Here is a 21,169-nt window from a genome sequence, read left to right as displayed (position 1 = left end):
GGGAGAGAGAAACCCAAGCCGACTTTGCGGTGAGCAGGGAGCTGGAAATAGGGTTCCATCTCATAACACTGAGGTCAGACCTGAGCCAAAACCAAGACTAGGATGTGTAACCCACTGCACCACCCATGTCCCCAGATTTAGTAAGCTTTTTTTTTTTTTGAAGATTTATTTATTTATTCATGAGACACACACACAGAGAGAGAGAGAAGCAGAGACATAGGCAGAGGAAGAAGCAGGCTCCCTACAGGAGCCCGATGTGGAACTCAATCCGAGAACTCCAGGGTCATGCTCTGAGCCAAATGCAGACAAATGCTGAGCCACCCAGGCATCCCTAGTAAGCTTTTTTTTTTTTTCCTAGTAAGCTTTATATACTCTATACAAAGCATATATAACTTTCTCTAACATATTATTAACAGTAAGCTACAGATTTACATGGTATTTTAAGTTTCTAAAGCATTTTAACATAAACTTTGTTCATTTTTTTTTTTAATCTACACCTTGATTTATTTACTTTTCAGGAAGTTTAAATCCTTGAGGGGTACAGCATCACACGGATTCTGTGGCCAATGGCTTTCGCAGGAAGGTTGCTTCGGAATTTGGCATGAACCATGTTTCCATGAGCACAAGTTACTTTTCCCCAGATTACTCTGGTTTTGTTTGGTTTGCCACCAGGAGTTACTGTGTTGTTCTTTGCTTTGTACACATAAGCACATCACTTGCCGAGATAGAACTCAGTTTCATCTCGAGCATAAACACCTTCGATCATAAACACCTTCGATCTTAAGTAGAGCTATGTGCTCCCTCTGGTTCCGGAGACCCCGTTTATAGCTGGCAAAAATGGCCTTGGACCAAAGCCTTCCAGACATAGTCGTCGCTTTAGGAGTCCTGTTCCCAGCAGGCCTCCACAGGCTCCAAGATGGCGGAAAGACAGAAGCCTACTTTGTTCATTTTTAACTCACATGAAGTCTCTAATACAGTCAAGGCAAGCATTAATATTCTTTTACAGTAAGAAAACTAAAACCTAAGTTGTCCACTGATTATAAATCACATAGCTAAAATGTGACAATGAGGCACAACCACCTCCAATTCTTATCTCTCCTACTCCTTTGTCCTCAATCACTTACCTGCAACCTTCCTATCCATCTTAAAGGAAGGGGGTAATCTCTGTTTTCTAAAACCAGTAACCACCCAGACCCTTAAGCCTAGAACCCCCAAAGCCTGCAGAATCTTCAAGTAACTCCTTTTTCCCACCCACAATATCTCCCTTTCCTCTAACTACATCTCCACATTCTATAAATATGATCAACTCTTCCTCTCCTTAAAAAAAAAAAAAAATTCCTCAACTCTGCCTATCCTACAAAGTGTGATCTACTCTCTTTCCATCCTTTCCCTCTTTAAACTCTTAAAAGTTGACAACTGTAGGCACCTGTATCACACTTTTATCTCTCCACTAAAACATTTATTAAAAATAATAATAATAGGGGATCCCTGGTGGCTCAGCGATTTGGCGCCTGCCTTTGGCCCAGGGCGCGATCCTGGAGTCCCGGAATTGAGTCCCACATCGGGCTCCCGGCATGGAGCCTGCTTCTCCCTCTGCCTGTGTCTCTGCCTCTCTCTATGTATGTGTCTATCATAAATAAATAAACCTTAAAATAATAATAATAATAATAATAATAATAATAATAATAATAATAATAATAAAATAAAACATGTATTAATTAAAGGTCACCAGTGAATTTTTAGTGGCCAAACCCAATAATCACTCTTCAGTTCTTATCCTTAGGTGTTCAGTCTTTGTCCTAAGGTAACGGACACTACCGATCACTCTACCCTTCCTAAAACTTTTGTCACCCCTGAGCTCTAGGTCTTTCTTTCATTTTCCTACCACTGACTTCTTTTTAACCTTATTTAACTTATCCTTTGCAAATTATCTACCTACACACATTTCTGCAAAGGTTCCCCTCTCCCTGCCTTTTCTCTTCAGCTAAACACTCTCCCTGAACAATCTCGTCAATGCCCGTCAATGCCCATGCCCTCAATTACTAAGCATATGGCTACGATTTCCTAAACTTTATGGTCTCAACAAACACTTTTTTTTTTTTAGGAGAAAGCTAAAACAAAACAAAAATGAGTATTTATCAAATCTCTGGGCAGAAAAAAGAGAGAACCATTTTGTAAGCTTGGAAACAAAGAAAACACAGGGGCACCTGGGTTGCTCAGTAAGTCAAGCGTCTACCTTCAGTTCAGTTCTTGATCTCAGGGTCCTGGGATCGAGCCCTGCATGGGGCTCCCTACTCACCAGGGAGTCTACTTCTCCTTCTCCCTCTGTGTGCTCTCTCTCAAACAAAAAAATAAAATTAAAAAAAAAAAACACACAGATTTGACTGTACAAAAAATTTAAAGTTCTATAAGCTAAGACAAACAACATGTGAAATAAGGAAAATATGCATATTACAAACATATCCATAAATATATAACTTGATAAATAAATGGAAAAATAAGGATATTTAGAAAGAAAGCAAACTGTTTCTAAAACCACTAAAAATGTTCAACATTACTAGCAATTAAAGAAGTTCACTTCAGGCCTTTTTTTTTTTTTAAGATTTATTTATTCATGAGAGACACAGAGAGAAGCAGAGACACAGGCAGAGGGAGTAGGCTCCCTGCGGGGAGAGACAGAGGCAAGACTCCACCCCTGGACCCCGGGATTCTGACCTGAGACAAAGGCAGACACTCAACCACTGAGCCACCCAGGTGCCCCCAGGCTATTATTTTTTAATACTGGCAATCCAGATAGCTTTCATAAAATTTTAAAACTGTCCTTGAATCCTCCAAATCAAGAATTACCACTACTCTAGAGGCATCACATGGCTGAGCTGGTAGACCATCCGACTCTTGATCTGGGCTCAGGTCATGATCTGATGGTCATGAGATGGAGCCCCAAGCCCTGCGGCTGGCTCCTCACTCAGTGGGGAGTCTACTTGAAGATTATTTCCCTCTGCCCCTCCCCACTCATGTGTGCCGGCTTTCCCTCTCTCTCTAAAATAAATAAAATCTACATTAAAAAAAACTACTACTATTCTAGATACATCTCTATTCATGTTCTAAGACTGCATTACATGGTGTGGGGGAGCTTTAGAACTTTGACAATCAGCAATTAGTTCTCATCCACAACTATCTGCAAATTTTTTTTAACTGATGACAGAAACATAGGTAACCAATATACAGAGCTTATTTGGTGAATCTTCAACATTACTCTGTTTTCTGGACAAACACATATAGATATGGTATGGGACATTACTAATTCCCTTTGCCCAGATAGATTTGTTGAGCCTGGTGACAACAAACACATCTGGAGCTCCCCTCTCCTTCATGGCAAATTTCTGGTCTCTTTGCCCAGAGGGCACACTTCTTCAAGTCTACTCCATGAGTGCACTTGCTAATGGTGAGAGTGTGTCCTCTGGTCACTACCTCAATGATGGCAGAATGGCCCTTCCTTTTCTCACCACCCTGCTTTGAGCTATGTGTCAGGTTTCAGTTGGAAAGAGCTACGCGTCAGGTCTCAGTTGGAAAGGAAGAATGTGAGATATTATTGCATTAGCTTTTAAATAACATTATGCTATGTTCTTTTATTTTTTTATTTTTTTTTAAATTTTTTTTAAATTTTTATTTATTTATGATAGTCACAGAGAGAGAGAGAGAGAGGCAGAGATACAGGCAGAGGGAGAAGCAGGCTCCATGCACCGGGAGCCTGACGTGGGATTCGATCCCGGGTCTCCAGGATCGCGCCCTGGGCCAAAGGCAGGCGCCAAACCGCTGCGCCACCCAGGGATCCCTATGCTATGTTCTTAACGCTCATAGTCATACCTACCACATGTCAGGCACTCTTCTAGGTGCTAGAGGATACAGCAGTGAGCAAAACAGATAAAAATCAACTGTCCCAGGATCCCTGGGTGGCTCGGCAGTTTGGCACCTGCCTTCGGCCCAGGGTATGATCCTGGGGTCCCGGGATGGAGTCCCACGTCAGGCTTCCTGCATAGAGCCGGCTTCTCCCACTGCCTGTGTCTCTGCCTCTCTCTCTCTCTCTCTCTCTCTCTCTGTATCTCATGAATAAATAAATAAAATATTTTTTTAAAAATCACTGTCCCTCTGGAGCTTTTACAGGATTCTAGTCTAGGGATGGGAAGAAGAGACAAATAAAATAAAATATGTAATATATATGTTATATGGTGACTAAGTGCCATGGAAATAACGTAGGAAAGGAGATTAGCAGTGTTGAGAAGGGTTATAAGTTTAAATAGTGTGGTTAAAAAAAAAAAATAGTGTGGTTAAGGACTCAATGAAAAGGTGACATTTAAGTAAAGGGAAGAGGTGAGGGAATAAGCCACACCTGAGTGAATATTCCAGGCAAAGGCCTGCAGGTAGAACCTTTCCCAGAGTGTTTGAGGGATAGCAAGGAAGCATTAAAGCTAAAGAGAAGTGATAGAGAAGAATAATAATTGAAAATGAGATCAGGGGATGCCTGGATGGCTCAGCGGTTGAGCATCTGCCTTTGGCTCAGGCCGTGATTCCACAGTCCTGGGATCAAGTCCCACACTGGGCTTCCCGCATGGAGCCTGCTTCTCCCTGTGCCTATGTCTCTGCCTCTCTCTGTGTCTCTCATGAATAAATAAAGTCTCAAAAAAAAAATGAGACCAGAGGAAATAATCGGGGGAAGAGGAATCAAATTACTTAATGTCCACCATGGGTCCTGAGTATCTCTACACATATCTTCTGAGTATGCTAAACCACAAGGCTTAACTGTCCTCTAATTTCTTTTTTTAAGATTTCATTTATTTGTGAGAGACACAGGGAGAGAGAGAGAGAGAGTAGCAGAGACATAGGCAGAGGGAGAAGCAGGCTCCATACAGGGAGCCCAACATGGGACTTGATCCCAGGTCTCCAGGATCAGGCCCTGGGCTGAAGGTGGTGCTAAACCGCTGAGCCACGGGGGCTGCCCTCTAATTTTTTTTTTTAAGATTTTATTTATTCATGACAGACACAGAGAGAAAGGCATAGACATAGGCAGAGGGAGAAGCAGGCTCCCTGTGGGGAGCCCAATGCAGGGGGGGTGGACACGACACACGGCACGACACACAGGACAGGGGACAGGACTCCATCTCAGAACCCCAGGACCATGACCTAAACCAAAGAACCAAAGGCAGATGCTCAACCACTGAGCCACCCAGGCGTCCCTGTCCTCTAATTCTAAGCCACTTCTATGACTACTCACGTCGGGAATTAATAAGTAAGACAAGGTGACCGACCACAGCTTAACTACTATATATGACTGCTCGCTCCAAGAGGATGTGTGGGGAGTTGGGAGATTAGGGAGTAAAAGGAGATCAGGGCTCAGTTTTGGACAAATTTAAAATCTATTAGACATCTAACTAGAGATGTTGGGTAGATAACTGAATTGAGTCCAGATTTCACAGAAAAGGCCAAAGCTGAAGATATAAATTTGAAAGTCATCAGTATAAGAAACTAAATGAGCTGAGGAAAACAGTTTTGGTTTTGTTTTTTTGGTTTTTTTGTTTTGTTTTGTTTTTAAGATGATAACCACACTGTGAGCCCTGAAGCATTCTAACATTACAGCAGGAAGGACAAACCCTTAGGAGTAGACCTAGGAGAATGTGATGTCCTGGAACCAAGTGGGAAAGTGGTTTGGTTCAAGGACAAGAAAGTAATCTACAGTGGCACAGTTGCTGAGAGATCATGTAGAATGAGGAAGGACTGCTAGATTTACCAATGTGGAGATAAATGGTTATAAAGTATAATTCTAGTGGCTCAATGCGTCTAAGTGGCTAAGGGTCCATCTTCAACTCAGGTCATGATCCCAGGGTCTGGGGATGGAGCCTTACGTGGGGCTCCCTGCTCAGCAGGAAGTTTGCTTCTCCCTCTGCCTCTGCCTCTCCCCCTACTTGTGCTCTGATTCTCTCAAAAAAAATCTTAAAAAAAAAAAAAAAGTATAATTCTAGAGAAGCAGTGGGGACAAAAGCCTAATTGAATTTAAGAAAAAATGGAAGGAGATTAATTGAAGACATTGAACAAGAATTTCACTCTAAATAAACATACATTTATTGAATGAATGATGGAAAAATGCATGATGTTTAATCCTGTCAAGTATGCAGTGAACTGACATACTTTGCTCATGTTAAACCACCTCTGGAAAGAGCCCAAACACAAACTTCAACCGGTTTTTAGAAGTGTAAGATATACAGATAGATAATATATATCTCCAGAAAAAGAAAAAAAACAAAATGCTAAAGCAGCATTATAGCAGCATTTTGGGATTAAAGCTGACTTTAATTTTTTTTATAAATTCCTACATTCTTCAAATGTTCTACAATGAACGTGTATAACTTTTATAATAGATTTTTAAATGTTCATATCTTCTGCCCCAGAAGCTAAATCAAAGTATTGCTCCTAAGAAAACACCTTGAAACCTAGAAAATGTTTTATGCACCAAAATTTTTATCCTGGTTTTTTTTTTTCTAAGATTTTATTTATTTATTCATGAGAGACACACAGAGAGAGAGAGAGAGAGAGAGAGAGAGGCAGAGACATAGACAGAGGGAGAAGCAGGCTCCATGCAGGGAGCCTGATGTGGGACTCAACCCCGGGACTCCAGGATTAGGCCCTGGGCTGAAGGCAGCACTAAACCACTGAGCCACCTGGGCTGCCCTCTGGTCTCTTTAAACATTAATAACACCCAGTTTCCAAAAATAGGGGCCAGTAAAAGTTTAAGATATGTTTTCTCAATTTAGAAGAATGTTAATTAGGGCAGCCTGTGGCCTGGGGTGTGATCCTGGAGACCCCGATAGTGTCCCGCGTCGGACTCCCTGCGTGAAGCCTGCTTCTCCCTCTGCCTGTGTCTCTGCCTCTCTCTCTCTGCGTCTCTATGAATAAATGAATTTTAAAAATCTTAAAAAAAAGAATATTAACTGGAAAAACGTTTATAATAAACAGTTAACTGAATAAAACTAAATAGACTCATCAGATATGCTTGTCCCCCCAATCTCCTCTAAATCAACAGTAAAATCTCTTTTAAAAAGGAAAAAGATGGGACACCTGGGTTGCTCAGTGGCTGAGCATCTGCCTTCAGCTCAGGGAGTATTCCAGGGTCTGGGGATGGAGTCCTGCATCAGGCTCCCTGCAAGGAGCCTGCTTCTCCCTCTGCCTATGTCTCTGCCTCTCTCAAGAATAAATAACATCTTAAAATAAATAAATAAATAAAAAGGAAAAAGATGACAATGAAGTCTAAAGAAAGAAAAAGAAGGGACAAGGGGATTAGTAAAGGACACAACAACAAAATATGTAAGCAAATTTTGTCATTTAAAAAATGTTTAAGTGATTAGAACAGAGGGACTAATTAAATGCCTGGGCTCAGTGGGGGGGGGGGGCCCCAAAATGAACAGCCCATTGTACTTGAGTAAATGTTTGAAAGCAATTGTCTATTTACATTCTTTCACTTCATAAATGTTTCCTAAATGCTTTCTAAGTGCCAGATTCTATAAAGCATAAAAAAAATGAAAAAGTCCGTTAAGTTCACTTCCTTATCATCTAGATTGCCATTTTTTTTTTTAGATTGCCATTTTGAAGTTTGTAAGCTAAGCTAATATTTTATGCCTGTCACTTAAACCAATACTGTCAGAAAGCTAGAAGAAATGCTGCAATGAACACACCAACTCTTTCTAGCTAATTCTAAAAAGTGATACAAAATGTCATTACACACATCCTCAGGAGGTACATAATTATAATTACTCAGATCAACAGACCTCTTTAGCAACCCAACCCTTAAGACGACTCTGTACTTAGGTTAAAAATTTGCCTATTAACACATTTAGTGCTTTTCTTTTAGTGTCCACTGCTTTGAGTTTTCATGTTTCTAGAGATATTTATGATGTATTTCTTTTAGAGAAAAATTGAAACTTCAATATTCTGGGGCAACTGGGTGGCTCAGTTGGTTAAGTGTCTGCATTCCGCTCAGGTCATGATCTCAGGGTCCCTGCTCAGCTGATGCTTGCTTCTTCCTCTCCCTATGCCCCTCCCCCAACCCCACTCATAATCACCCTCTCTCTCAAATATTTTTTAAAAAAACAAACTTTAATATTCTATCTTATGCAAAAGTATTATTTACTTCATTCCTCTTTTTATCAGGTAAGCTACAATGGAAAATATTTACATTCCGAGTGACCATGAGATTACAGGATTGCTAAAGTGAGCTCGGTTTCCATTAATAACATTACAATTCAGGGTGCCTGGGTGGCTCAGTGATTGAATGTCAGCCTTTGGCTCAGGTCGTGATCCCACGGTCCAGGGATCGAGTCCTGCATCAGGCTCCCCACAGGGAGCCTGCTTCTTTTCCCTCTGCCTATGTCTCTGCCTCTCTCTCTCTCATGAATAAATAAAATCTTAAAAATTAAAATTTATCTGCATCAATGAACTGGAGAAAGAAGTAAAAGGTTAAATACAAGGTGGCCATTATTAAGTACATCCTTAATCAAAACTAGAAAATATAATAGAAATAGCTCCTAGCAGCCCCCCCCCCAAAAAAAAAAACAAGGAACAGAAATAAAATGATTATTTCCATCTTCCAGATGGAGATATGCAATATTTGGATAACTTATAATAGTGGTCATATCAGAAAAAAAAATCTGTATGAAAAATTAGAGCCAGTCATCCCCAACTAAGTGATTCCCCATATTATAACTTAATAGTTAATGTCAATCTCCTAATAACAAGGTCCTTCCTACACAATTTATATCAACAGGTGATAAATTAAGTAAGTGGTAGTGATGAATTATCAAGAGCTTTTGCTTAAACCCAAAGGACAACTGAGAGATTTACTAGATTTAAAAAGTGGTGGTATGGAGATCCCTGGGTGGCTCAGCGGTTGAGTGGTTGAGCGCCTGCCTTCGGCCCAGGGCATTATCCTGGAGTCCCCGGGGATGGAGTCCCACATCAGGCTCCCTGCATGGAGCTTGCTTCTCCTGCTGCCTATGTCTCTGCCTCTCTCTCTCTTTGTCTCTCATGAATAAATAAATAAAATTTTTAAAAATAAATAAATAAATAATAAAAAGTGGTGGTACATATGTCCATGGATTGGAAGAATACTGTTAAAATGTCCACACTACCTAAAGCAATCTACAGACTCAATGCAATCCCTATCAAAATATCAGTAAGACTTTCCACAGAACCAGAATAATCCTAAAACTTGTATAGAACCACAAAGACCCCAGGTAGTCAAAGCAATCAAGAAAGAAAAACAAAGCTGGAGGCATCACAATCCCAGATTTCAAGTAACTATAATACAAAGCTTCAAATCAAAATACCATTACTGGCACCAAAACAGAACCCACAGATCAATGGAACAGAATAGAGAACCCAGAAATAAACCCACAATTATATGGTCAATTAATCTACCACAAAGGAGGCAAGAACATACAATGAGAAAAGACAGTCTCTCCAATGAATGGTGTTGGGAAAACTGGATGGCTGGCTACATGGAAAAGAATGACACTGGGCCACTTTCTTACACCATACATAAAAATAAGCTCAGAATGGATTAAAGTCAGGGTGCCTCGGTAGCTCAGCTGATTAAGCATGCAACTCTTGATTTCAGCTTAGGTCATGATCTCAGGGTCATGAGATCAAGCTCTGTGCTCAGCAGGGAGTCCGCTTGAGATTCTCTTCCTCTTCCTTTGCCCCTCCCTCTGCTCACTCACTCTCTCCAAATAAATGAATCTTTTTTTTTTTAGTTTATTTTTTTTTAATTTTTATTTATTTATGATAGTCACAGAGAGAGAGAGAGAGGGGCAGAGACACAGGCAGAGGGAGAAGCAGGCTCCATGCACCGGGAGCCCGACGTGGGATTCGATCCCGGGTCTTCAGGATCGCGCCCTGGGCCAAAGGCAGGCGCCAAACCGCTGCGCCACCCAGGGATCCTTTTTTAGTTTATTTTTTTTTAAAGATTTTATTTATTTATTCATGAGAGATACAGAAAGAGAGAGGCAGAGGGAGAGGCGGGCTCCATGCAGGAAGTCCAATGCAGGATTTGATCCCAGTACCCCAGGACTACGCCCTGAGCTGAAGGCAGAAGCACTTAACTGCTGAGCCACCCAAGCATCCCAATAAATCTTTTTTTAAAAAATGAATTAAAGACCTAAAGGTAAAGCATGAAACCCTAAAACTCCTAAAAGAAAATACAGGCAGTAATCTCTTGGATATCAGCCTTAGCAGTATTTTCTGATCTGTCTCCAGGCAAGGGAAACAAAAGCAAAACTAAACTATTGGGACTAGATACACTGAACAAAAAGCTTTCACACAGTGAAGAAAACTATCAACAAAACAGAATGGGAGAAGATATGTGCAAATGATATATCTGATAAGGAGCTAATATCCAAAATATGTAAAGAACTCAAACACCACCAAAACAACCACCACCACTTACTACAAACTACAAAATGGGCAGAGGACTTAAACAGACATTTTTCCAAAGAAATACTGATGGCCCACTGACACATGAAAAGATGTTCAAGTCACTTATCAGGGAAATGCAAATCAAAACCACAATGAACAATCATCTCATACCAGTCAGAATCAAAAAGTATCAAATACTCTCAAAAAGACAAGCAACAACCAGTGCTGGTGAGGATGTAGAAAAAAAGGAACCCTTCTGGACTGGTGACAGAAATGTAAACTGGAGTAGCCGCTATGGAAAACAGTACAGAGGTTCCTCAAAAATTTAAAAACAAATACCATATGACCCACAAATTCCACTACAGAGTATTCACGCAAAGAAAACAAAGACACTAATCCAACAAGATGTACGTAATCCTGTTTATTGCAGCATTAAGTACAACAGCCGAGATACGGAAGTAACATTAAATTTCCATCCATAGATTAACGAATAGGGTAGCAATACTTACATCAGACAAAAGAGACTGAAACAAAGGCTGTAACAAGAGACAAAGAAGGGCATTACATAATGATAAAGGGATCAATCCAACAAGAGGATACAAAAATTGTAAATAACTAGGAACACCTGAGTGGCTCAGTGGTTGACCATCTGCCTTTGGCTCAGGTCATCATCCTGGGTTCCAGGGATCGAGTCCCACATCAGGCTCCCTGCATGGAGCTTGCTTCTGCCTCTGCTTCTGTGTCTCTCGTGAATAAATAAATAAAATATTTTTAAAAATTGTAAATAACTACACCCAACATAAGAGCAACTAAATAAATAATGCAAATACAACAGACATAGAGAAACTGATGGTAATACAATAATAGTAGGGGACTTTAATTAACATCCCACTTAGATCAATGGACAGATCATCCAAGTAGAAAATCAGTAAGGGCACAATGTCTTTAAATGACACATTAGACCAGACAGACAGGTCAGATTTTCTATAAATTCGAGTGTATATGGAACATTCTCCAAAACAGATCACACGCTAGGCCACAAAACAAGCCTCAATATATTTAAGAAAACTGATATCTGAGCATTCATTTTTTCCAACCACAGTGGTATGAAAATAGAAATCACAAGAAAAAAAATGGGAAGAACACAAACACGTAGAGGCTAAACAATATGACATTAAACCACCAATGAGTCAAAGAAGCAACCAAAGACAGATGAATGGATGAAGATATGATATATACATACAATGGGATATTATTCAGCTTCAAAAAGGAAGCAAATTCTAACACATGCTATACTATGGATGAACCTAAAAATATTATGCCAAGTAAAATAAACTACACACAAAAGGACAAATTTTTTTTTGAAGATTTTATTTATTCATGAGAGACACAGAAAAAGAGAGGCAGAGACATAGGCAGAGGGAGAAGCAGGCTCCATGCAGGGAGCTCAATGTGGGACTCAATCCCAGGACTCCAGGATCACGACCTGAGCCAAAGGCAGAAACTTAATCGCTGAGCCTCCTAGGCTTCCCAGGAAAAATATTTTATATGAATCAACTTATATGAGGTACCTAGTGAAGTCAAATTTATAGACACAGAAAGTAGAATGGTAATTACCAGGGCCTAGAGAAAAAGAGAATGGAAAATTTGTGCTTCATGGGTACAGAGTTTCAGTTTGGACAGATTTGAAAAAGTTCTGGAGACAGATGATAGTGATGCACAACAATGTGAATGTTTTTTGTACTATTATATACTATTAAAAATGGTTAAATGGGTAAATTTCATGTTATGCATATTTACAATAAAAAGTGGTGGTAACATTCTCAAACAAGCATCATAGGTAAAATTTGAGTAGAATTGCTAAGATAGGACCTTATCCTCTCCTTTGAAAATAACCTAGTATATTATGAGGATTAGCTAAGGCTAAATAACCTTTGTAGGAACCTGTGGGTGGCTCTGTCACTTAAGCTCCCAACTCTTTATTTTGGCTCAGGTCATGAGATCAAGCCTGCTTAAGATTCTTTCTCATCCTCTCCCTCCAAACCCCACTTGCACTCTCCTCCTCTCTCTCAAGACAAAAACAAAAAAATCTTTGTAAAGAACGAATAAATCGTAATGCTGCAAGTTCACTCACTCATCTCAAAGAATGATCCTTTATGTATCTGAAGTTTTATTTTAGTACAAGGTTTATAAAAGAAATGAATTATTTTCATCTATCCTCATGTCCATACATAGTCCTGATTTTCAAGATAATCCACACTGCGGTCTCAAAGAGCTCCTTCATCTTCTATTTACCATCATTTCCTGCCATAAATATTCCCCTCAATCCCACTGGTTTACTACTATACCCTGAACATACTTTATACTGACCTTCCTATGTAAACTCTGCTTCTCCCTTTAGAATTTGTTTCTCCACCCAGGGATCCTCAGACTTTTTTTTTTTTAAAGTAATCTCTACACCTAACGTGGAGCTCAAAACTCAACCCCGAGATCAAGAGTCGCATGCTCCAACTAAGCCAACCAGGTGTGCCCTTGTATTTTTTAATTCTTACTCTTTTTTAAGATTGTATTTATTTTAGGGCAGCCTCAGTGGCCCAGCGGTTTAGCGCCACCTTCTGCCCAAGGTGTGATCCTAGAGAACCAGGATTGAGTCCCGCATCGGGTTCCAAGTGGAGCCTGCTTCTCCCTTTGCCTGTGTCTCTGCCTCTCTCTCTGTGTGTCTCTCATGAATAAATAAATACAATCTTTAAAAAAAAGAAAAGATTGTATTTATTTTAGAGAGGACTGCACACATGCACATTTGCGTGGACTGGGGTAACAAAAAAGGAGGGAAAGGGAGAGAATCTGAAGCAGACTCCCCACTCGGCACTGAGTTAGACAACACAGGACTCCATTCCACAATGCTGAGATCATAACCTCAGCCAAAACCAAGAGTCTGATGCTTACCTGACTAAGCCACCCATCTACCACTTTCCAGATCATTTTTTTTATGATTTGCATACATATATACAGACTCCATGAAGACATAAACTCTGATCTCCAGTTTCCTCATTTCTACAACAGGAATGGTAACTTTGTCTCATAGGATTACTATAGAAGATTAAATGAAAAAAAAATTACATAAAATGTTATGTGCATAGCCAGCACAAAGAAAAATTCCATTCATCTCTTAAGGTCCAACTTAAATTATACCTTCTTCATCAGACTATTCAAATGTTAGTAATTTTTTTTTTCTTCAGTAAAGTTTCTCCAACATGCAACGGCCATGTCATATAGTGCCTTGGGTCATGGCCCATCCTACAGCTGGCAAACTCCTGGAGAGCAGAAATTCAGTCTCCATATTTTTCAGAATTGACACAGGGATCTACACAAAGTAGGTATTCAATAAGTTAAAATAGTGCATATTGCTAAGAAATAGAAACCTATATAAGGTTTCTTTCCAGTACATCTAGTATTCAAGTGTTGCCAGACTATGAACTATGTAAAAAGGAGCTGTCTTATGTTACCATGTATATAATAAAAGCCAACTGCTTTAAAAAATAAAATAAAATAAAAAATAAAATAAAATAAATAAAAGCCAACTGCTTTGCTATTAAATACATAAAATCCCACTGATAAAGCAGTTTGTCTATTTTTTCTCTCCATCGAGAGTTAAGTGCTTAAGAAGAAAGCAAATCTAACAACTCTATTTTATTTATGTATTTCAATTTTAATGATCTTACCAACTTTAACAATTCATCAATCGGGGATCCTGGGTGGCTCAGCAGTTTGCTGCCTGCCTTTGGCCCAGGGCGTGATCCTGGAATCTCAGGATCGAGTCCCACATCAGACTCCCTGCATGGAGCTTGCCTCTCCCTCTGCCTGTGTCTCTGCCCCTCTCTCTTTCTCTTTGTGTCTCTTATGAATAAATAAATTAAATATTTTTTAAAAATTCATCAATCAGGCAGCATCCAATGTAGCAAATAGAAAGGAGCTCCAAGGAGGTATACAAAATGAAAGACTTTTACAGGGAGAAGGGAAAGAAATGAAGAAAGTTATACTACGCAAAAAAAGTGGTTATGGTAAGGTCACTGTATTCAGGGATGGCAAGGGTTTATCAGGCAGATTATCTAACTAGTGCTGATCAGGTGATTCCTGATTGGTTTAAGATTCCATTTCTGGAAGAGCCAAAACTGGATTAAGGTAACTCTCTCCATGCAGGTTAGCATAAATGACTGTCTTTTGGCCCTATTTGTGATCTTGTTTTTTAACAATCCCCCCTTTTAATCAGACCTCTAACAATTTTACTTTTAGTAATGAAATACAGTTGGGCCCTTGTACAATGCAGGGGATAAGGGTGCCAAACCCCATGCAGTCAAAAATCCACATATTATTTTTGACTCCCCAAAACCTTTACAAATAGCCTACTATTGACAGGAAGCTTTAGCAGTAACATAAACAGTTAATTAACACGTGTTTGTGTATTATATATTCTTACAACAAAGTAAGCTACAAAAAGAAAATGTTATGAAAATTATAAGAGAAAATACATTTACAGTACTATACTGTATTTATTGAAAAAAATTTGCACGTAAGTGAACTCACACACAGTTCAAACCCATGTTGCTCAAGGGTAAATGTATATGCAAGTGTGCTTTAACAGTAAGTTAAGCTTCCAACTCTTGATTTTAGTGCAGGTCATAACCTCAGGGTCATGGGATTGACTATCCGGCTCCACACTGGGTGTTTGTTTAAGATTCTCTCCCCTCTCCCTCTGCACCTCCCTACCTCAAAAACGCACATGTGTGCACGCTCTTACTCTATAAAAAAAAAAATTTTTTTAATTGGGACGCCTCGGTAGCTCAGTGGTTGAGCGTCTGCCTTCAGCCCAGGGTGTGATCCTGGAGACCCAGGTTTGAGTCCCACATCGGGCTTCCTGCATGGAGCCTGCTTCTCCCTCTGCCTCTGCCTCTGCCTCTCTTTCTGTGTATCTCTCATGAATAAATAAATAAATAAAATCTTTAAAAAATAATAAAATAAATAAATAAAATTGGAAAAATAGCCTCTACTGTACCATCAACCCAAAAAGGTCAAAGGGGACAAAGCAAAATGAGTTATTTAAAGTCCATCATATCTACTCATGAAAACAATTTTGGGTATTTATTCTGAGAGCTTCACAAAAGTAAAAATAACCAAACGAAATTAGTTTTAATTAACTACTAAGAAACAGGTGAGACCAATATGAAGAAAATAAATCTCTAAAAATGATAAAAACAGAAAAGAATAAATAACTATCTCATATTCTAGGATGGTAGACTCAATTGTGAAGATATCCAATTGTCCTCAAATTATTTTATAAATCCAAAACAATTCTTATCAAAATCACAACAGAACATTTTCTGAAATTGGGCAGCCTGGGCGGCTCAGTGGTTTAGCGCTGCCTTCAGCCCAGGGAGTGATCCTGGAGACCTGGGATCAAGTCCCACGTCCGGCTCCCCGCATGAAGCCTGCTTCTCCCTCACCTGTGTCTCTGCCTCTCTGTCTCTCTGTCCCTCTCTCTCTGGGTCTCTCATAAATAAATAAAATCTTAAAAAAATAAATAAAAGAACATTTTCTGAAACTTAGTAATCTAATTCTAAAACCTAACTAGAAATCAAAATGAGAATATCCAATAAAACTTTTTAAAAGACACAGTAGGGGATGGGGCGCCTGGATAGCTCAATCAGATGAGCATCTGACTCTTGATTTTTTGGTTCAGGTCATGATCTCAGGGTTCTGGAATCATGCTCCACATCACGCTCCATGCTCAGCGGGAAGTCAGCTTAGAGTCTCTCTCCCCCTTGCACATAAATAAATAGATAGATAGATAGATAGATAGATAGATAGATAGATAGATAAATAAATCTTAAAATACAAAGAGTAGGGATGCCTGGGTGGCTCAGCCATAGAGTAGCGTCTGCCTTGGGCCCAGAGCGTGATCCTGGAATCCTGGGATCAAGTCCCACATCGGGCTCCCTGCATGGAACCTGCTTCTCTCTCTGCCTATGTCTCTGCCTCTTTCTCTGTGTCTGTCATGAATAAATAAATAAATTTTTTTTAAAAAAAAGATGGGATCCCTGGGTGGCGCAGCGGTTTGGCGCCTGCCTTTGGCCCGGGGCGCGATCCTGGAGACCCGGGATCGAATCCCACGTCGGGCTCCCGGTGCATGGAGCCCGCTTCTCCCTCTGCCTATGTCTCTGCTTCTCTCTCTCTCACTGTGTGCCTATCATAAATAAATAAAAAAAAAATTTAAAAAAAAAAAAAAAAAAAAAAGCTAGCACCTGTTCCCAGATATTTTTTCTTTTTTTTTTTTAAAGATTTTATTTATTTATTCATGAGAGACAGAGAGAGGCAGAGACACAGGCAGAGGGAGAAGCAAGCTCCATGCAGGGAGCCTGATGCGGGACTCAATCCTGGGTCCCCAGGATCATGCCCTGGGCTGAAGGTGGCGCTAAACCGCTGAGCCACCTGGGCTGCCCATAAATTTTTTTTTTTAAAAAGTCATTCTCTAACACAAACACATCTTTAAAAGGAAAAAAGAGTAGGGGAGCTTTCTCCATCTGCTCTCCAAAACTATAAAATAGGGATCTGAAATGGTAATGCAGTATTGATGCACAGATAAATATAAAGAGAAAGACTCCAGACACTAAATGGGAATTAAATATATAAGAAAAGAGGCAGTTCATCAGAAAGACAAAGTATAATGGTGGTGGTGGTTGCCAGATTCAGGCAAGGGGATTATTTTTATAATAACCATAGAGTTTCGGGCAGCCCAGGTAGCTCAGGGGTTTAGTGCCACCTTCAGCCCAAGGCCTTCTCCTGGAGACCCAAGATCGAGTCCCACGTCAGGCTCCCTGCGTGGAGTCTGCTTCTCCCTCTGCCTGTGTCTCTGCCTTTCTCTGTGTCTCTCATGAATAAATAAAATCTTTAAAAAAAGAAAGAACCATAGAGTTTCAGTTTTACAAGATGACAAGAATTATGGGGAATGGATTGTAATGATGATTTCACAATGTGAATGTATTTAATACCACTGAACATTTAAAAATGATTAAGATGTTCACCATTGAATAAGGTATTGAACTGTTAAATCACTATGCTGTATACTTGAAACTAGTAACACTGTGTGTGTCAACTATACTTCAATAAGAATATATTTTAAGTAACAATAATAAAATTATATAAAAAATAAATTTAAAAAAATGGTTACAATGGCATATTTTATGCTATGTGTATTTTACCACAATTTTTTTAAGGGGGGGGGAGCACAGTCAGGTAAGTGCCCAACTCTTGATTTGGGCTCAGGTCATGATCTCAGGGTCTTGAAACTGAGCCCCTGTCAGGGTCATGCTGGGCATGGAGCTTGCTTACAATTCTCTCTCCCTCCCTCTATCCTCTCCCAAACCTCTCTCTCTTTAAAAAAAAAAAAGAACAAAAAAAAACTTAAGGTGCATTCCGAGTTATTAACAGCAGTGAAGAGGAAAAAGACTGGAGGGAAGAAGGAAGAGCAGGATAGATACCATGCGGTATCTAGAGGGAAGAAGGAAGAGCAGAAAAGGAAGAACAGAGAAGATACCAAGAAAGGAAACTTTCCTTTTCTAATCTATAATCTCTTATAACATTTTTTTTACCATACATTACCTGTTTCAAAAAATGAAATTAAAAAAAATGAAATTAACAAAAAAAAGTTAATATGGTTCTCCCTCAATCAAAAATCTCAGAAAAGAGTTATGAAAAAATTGAACAAAACCAAGAAGAACACTAGGAAGTATACAGAATTAAATAATATCATGCTTACATTTTGAATCAACGCTGTCTGATGAAGACTATAAGAAAAAAATGAATGTGAAAAACTCATAAAAGTATTAAACTGCATTTAATTATACATTTGACAAATCATCTTTGCTGAAAAGAAAAATATTCACTGAAATTAGACACCCCAGGGCATTTGCTTTTTCCTGGTTATAATACTTCTTATATGTGATTACCTTATAAGTCTCTCCATGACCCAGAGAAAAGGTATTATAGAAAACAGAATTTCAGCTTCAGGTACATACACAGCTATTTAATTTTCAGTTGAACTGGACAGCTGTCCAACTCGCTTTCATGGGCTCATACTGTGCTACCTTCAAGTCATACAGAAAAACACAGTCAATATCGTATTTCTTCATTGTATTTGCCTGCCTGATACTAAAATTAAAAGCTGCCCAGAGAAAAATCAACTACCATATGAGATTCATTTAAAAGAATATGCTAATAAATAAATGAATGAATGAATGAATGAATGAATGAATGAATATGCTCGGGGGGTATCTGAGTAGCTCAGTACAGACTTGGAGAAGAACACTCTAGGCTAAGAGAAGGTAAGTGGAAAAGGCATTAAAGTCAACACAAACAGCCCATTCAAAGACAAAAATCAGCTTGTGTGGCTACAGCTTAGAAAATGAAAGGAAGAATGGCAAGAGGTAAGGTTGCAGAGATAGGCAAAGGTGAGATCACCTAGCATGTTGCAGGCCACAGTAAGGAGTTTGGATCTTATAAGCCATATTTTAACTATCTGATCTCTGTGCTTTAATTTGTACTTTAACTTCCCAATTTCGGCCCTTATTGCCTCACTTCAGGGCCATATCATTCTAAATCTCCTAAATTTCCTTCCTAATTTTAGCCTCTTCCCACTCAAACCCATTCTCATCACCACAGCAAAATCAAACATTTTTATAAAAGCAGTGTTATACATTATCACTCTTCTGCTCAAAAACCTTTGGGGGGAAACAAGATAAAAACACCAGTTTCTGGGGCAGCCTAGGTGGCTCAGCGGTGTAGCGCCACCTTCAGCCCAGGGCCTGATCCTGGAGACCTGGGATCGAGTACCACGTCGGGCTCCCTCCATGGAGCTTGCTTCTCCCTCTACCTGTGTCTCTGCCTCTCTCTCTCTGTCTCTCATGAATAAATAAATAAATAAAATCTTTAAAAAAAAAAAAACACCAGTTTCTTAGTCAGAAGCTCACAGCTCCCTGTAACAAGGCTATAATCCTCTCCCTCTAACTTTACCTTCTATCATACCCCTAAATAAAACCTCATTCTAACCAAACTGCTCCCTGAATATACATGCATTTCCCACCATAAGACTTTAGCTCACAGTATTCATCCCTCCATCTCCCCAAACTTTATATCCTTGACTCCTCTACATCACATTTCTCCTGCAAAGTTCTACCTAAGTAGGGGGCAAGAAAGAATACTCCCTCTGAGGAAATAACATGAGGGAAAGCATAGAAGCTTGAATAGTACATGATAATCACACAAAAATCATGTCTATGACTGAGCAAAGGCATGGTGAGATATAATAGAAATAAAGCCATTCAACAGGATGGTTAAGAGCTATGTGACCTTATGCAAATTATTTAACCTATCTGGTCTTCAGTTTCATCATCTGCAGACTGAAGGCAGTGACAATGCCCGTGTCACAGTATTGCAGCAATTTATTCACTCATTCAGCAAACATTTCCTGAGCACTTATTCTGTACACCAGCATTGTTCTATGAACGTGGAGATAGCAGTGAACAAAACAGACAAAAATCTCTGCCCCATGGTACTTAAATTTTAGTAAGGGAACCATCAAACAAGCAAAATAAATGAATATACAATATATGGTATCTAGTGAGAGAGGAGACAGAAAACTAAATAAAGCAGAGAGGGATCCCTGGGTGGCGCAGCGGTTTGGCGCCTGCCTTTGGCCCAGGGCGCGATCCTGGAGACCCGGGATCGAATCCCACATCGGGCTCCCGGTGCATGGAGCCTGCTTCTCCCTCTGCCTATGTCTCTGCCTCTCTCTCTCTCTCTGTGACTATCATAAATAAATAAAGATTTTTTAAAAATGTTTTAAAAAATAAAATAAAATAAAATAAAATAAAATAAAGCAGAGAGAAGGGGGAAAAGAAAAAAATCAAAATTTGAATCAAGACATAGAATTGAGGAAACAGCCATGCAGTACCATACAGAAGAAATCAGAAATGAAAGGGCATGATCAAGGAAAAACAATGAGGCTAAAGAGCTGGGGCACAGAGTGGAGGGTAAGTGGTAAAAGATGAGGTCAGAGAAGTTATGGGGGGGGGGGGGGAACGGGTCAACAAAGAATCTTACAGCCACTGCAAAGATTTTAGATTTTATTTTGCTAGAAATAAGAAGACAGGGCAGCCCCGGTGGCGCAGCAGTTTAGCGCCTCCTGCAGCCCAGGGCATGATCCTGGAGACCCTGGATCAAGTCCCACATCAGGCCCCCCCTGCATGGAGCCTGCTTCTCCCTCTGCCTCTCTCTCTCTCTCTCTCTCTCTCTATGAATAAAATAAAATCTTAAAAAAAAAAAAAAGAAATAAGACATTGGAGGGTTTTCAACATGACATGATCTGACTTTAACTGCATTTTAACAGTATCTCTGATTTAACAGCACCTCTAGCTGCTATATTAAGAATATAAGAAAATCAAGGTCAGGAAGAAGAGACCAACCACTTAGATTAAATTAGATAATGGTGCTTAACACAATGCCTAATATATAAGTAGATACCCCTTAAAAGATGGTTATTTTTCCAGTGAGAATGAATTTCTCACACTATTGGACCAAACACTAGTAAAATAACCAGCCGAAGCAAGGCAAATGTATCTTATAACCTTAGGCTCATCAAAAATAAAAATGTTTA

The 21,169-nt window shown here is 39.6% G+C and overlaps 1 protein-coding gene and 1 pseudogene across 19 annotated transcripts in view; both read right to left on the bottom strand.

The window, feature by feature from the left end:
• The window catches only part of MGA (MAX dimerization protein MGA), a 177,067-nt gene that overhangs the window by 134,485 nt on the left and 21,413 nt on the right, over positions 1-21,169 (bottom strand). The window lies entirely within an intron of this gene.
• On the bottom strand, positions 509-929 carry LOC112919808 (large ribosomal subunit protein eL33 pseudogene; annotated as a pseudogene).

The sequence above is a fragment of the Vulpes vulpes genome, chromosome 15 (assembly GCF_048418805.1).
Source record: "Vulpes vulpes isolate BD-2025 chromosome 15, VulVul3, whole genome shotgun sequence".
NCBI classification, from domain to species: Eukaryota; Metazoa; Chordata; class Mammalia; order Carnivora; family Canidae; genus Vulpes; species Vulpes vulpes.
Note: the sequence above shows the minus strand (reverse complement) of the source record. Positions and strands in the feature narration are given on the sequence as shown.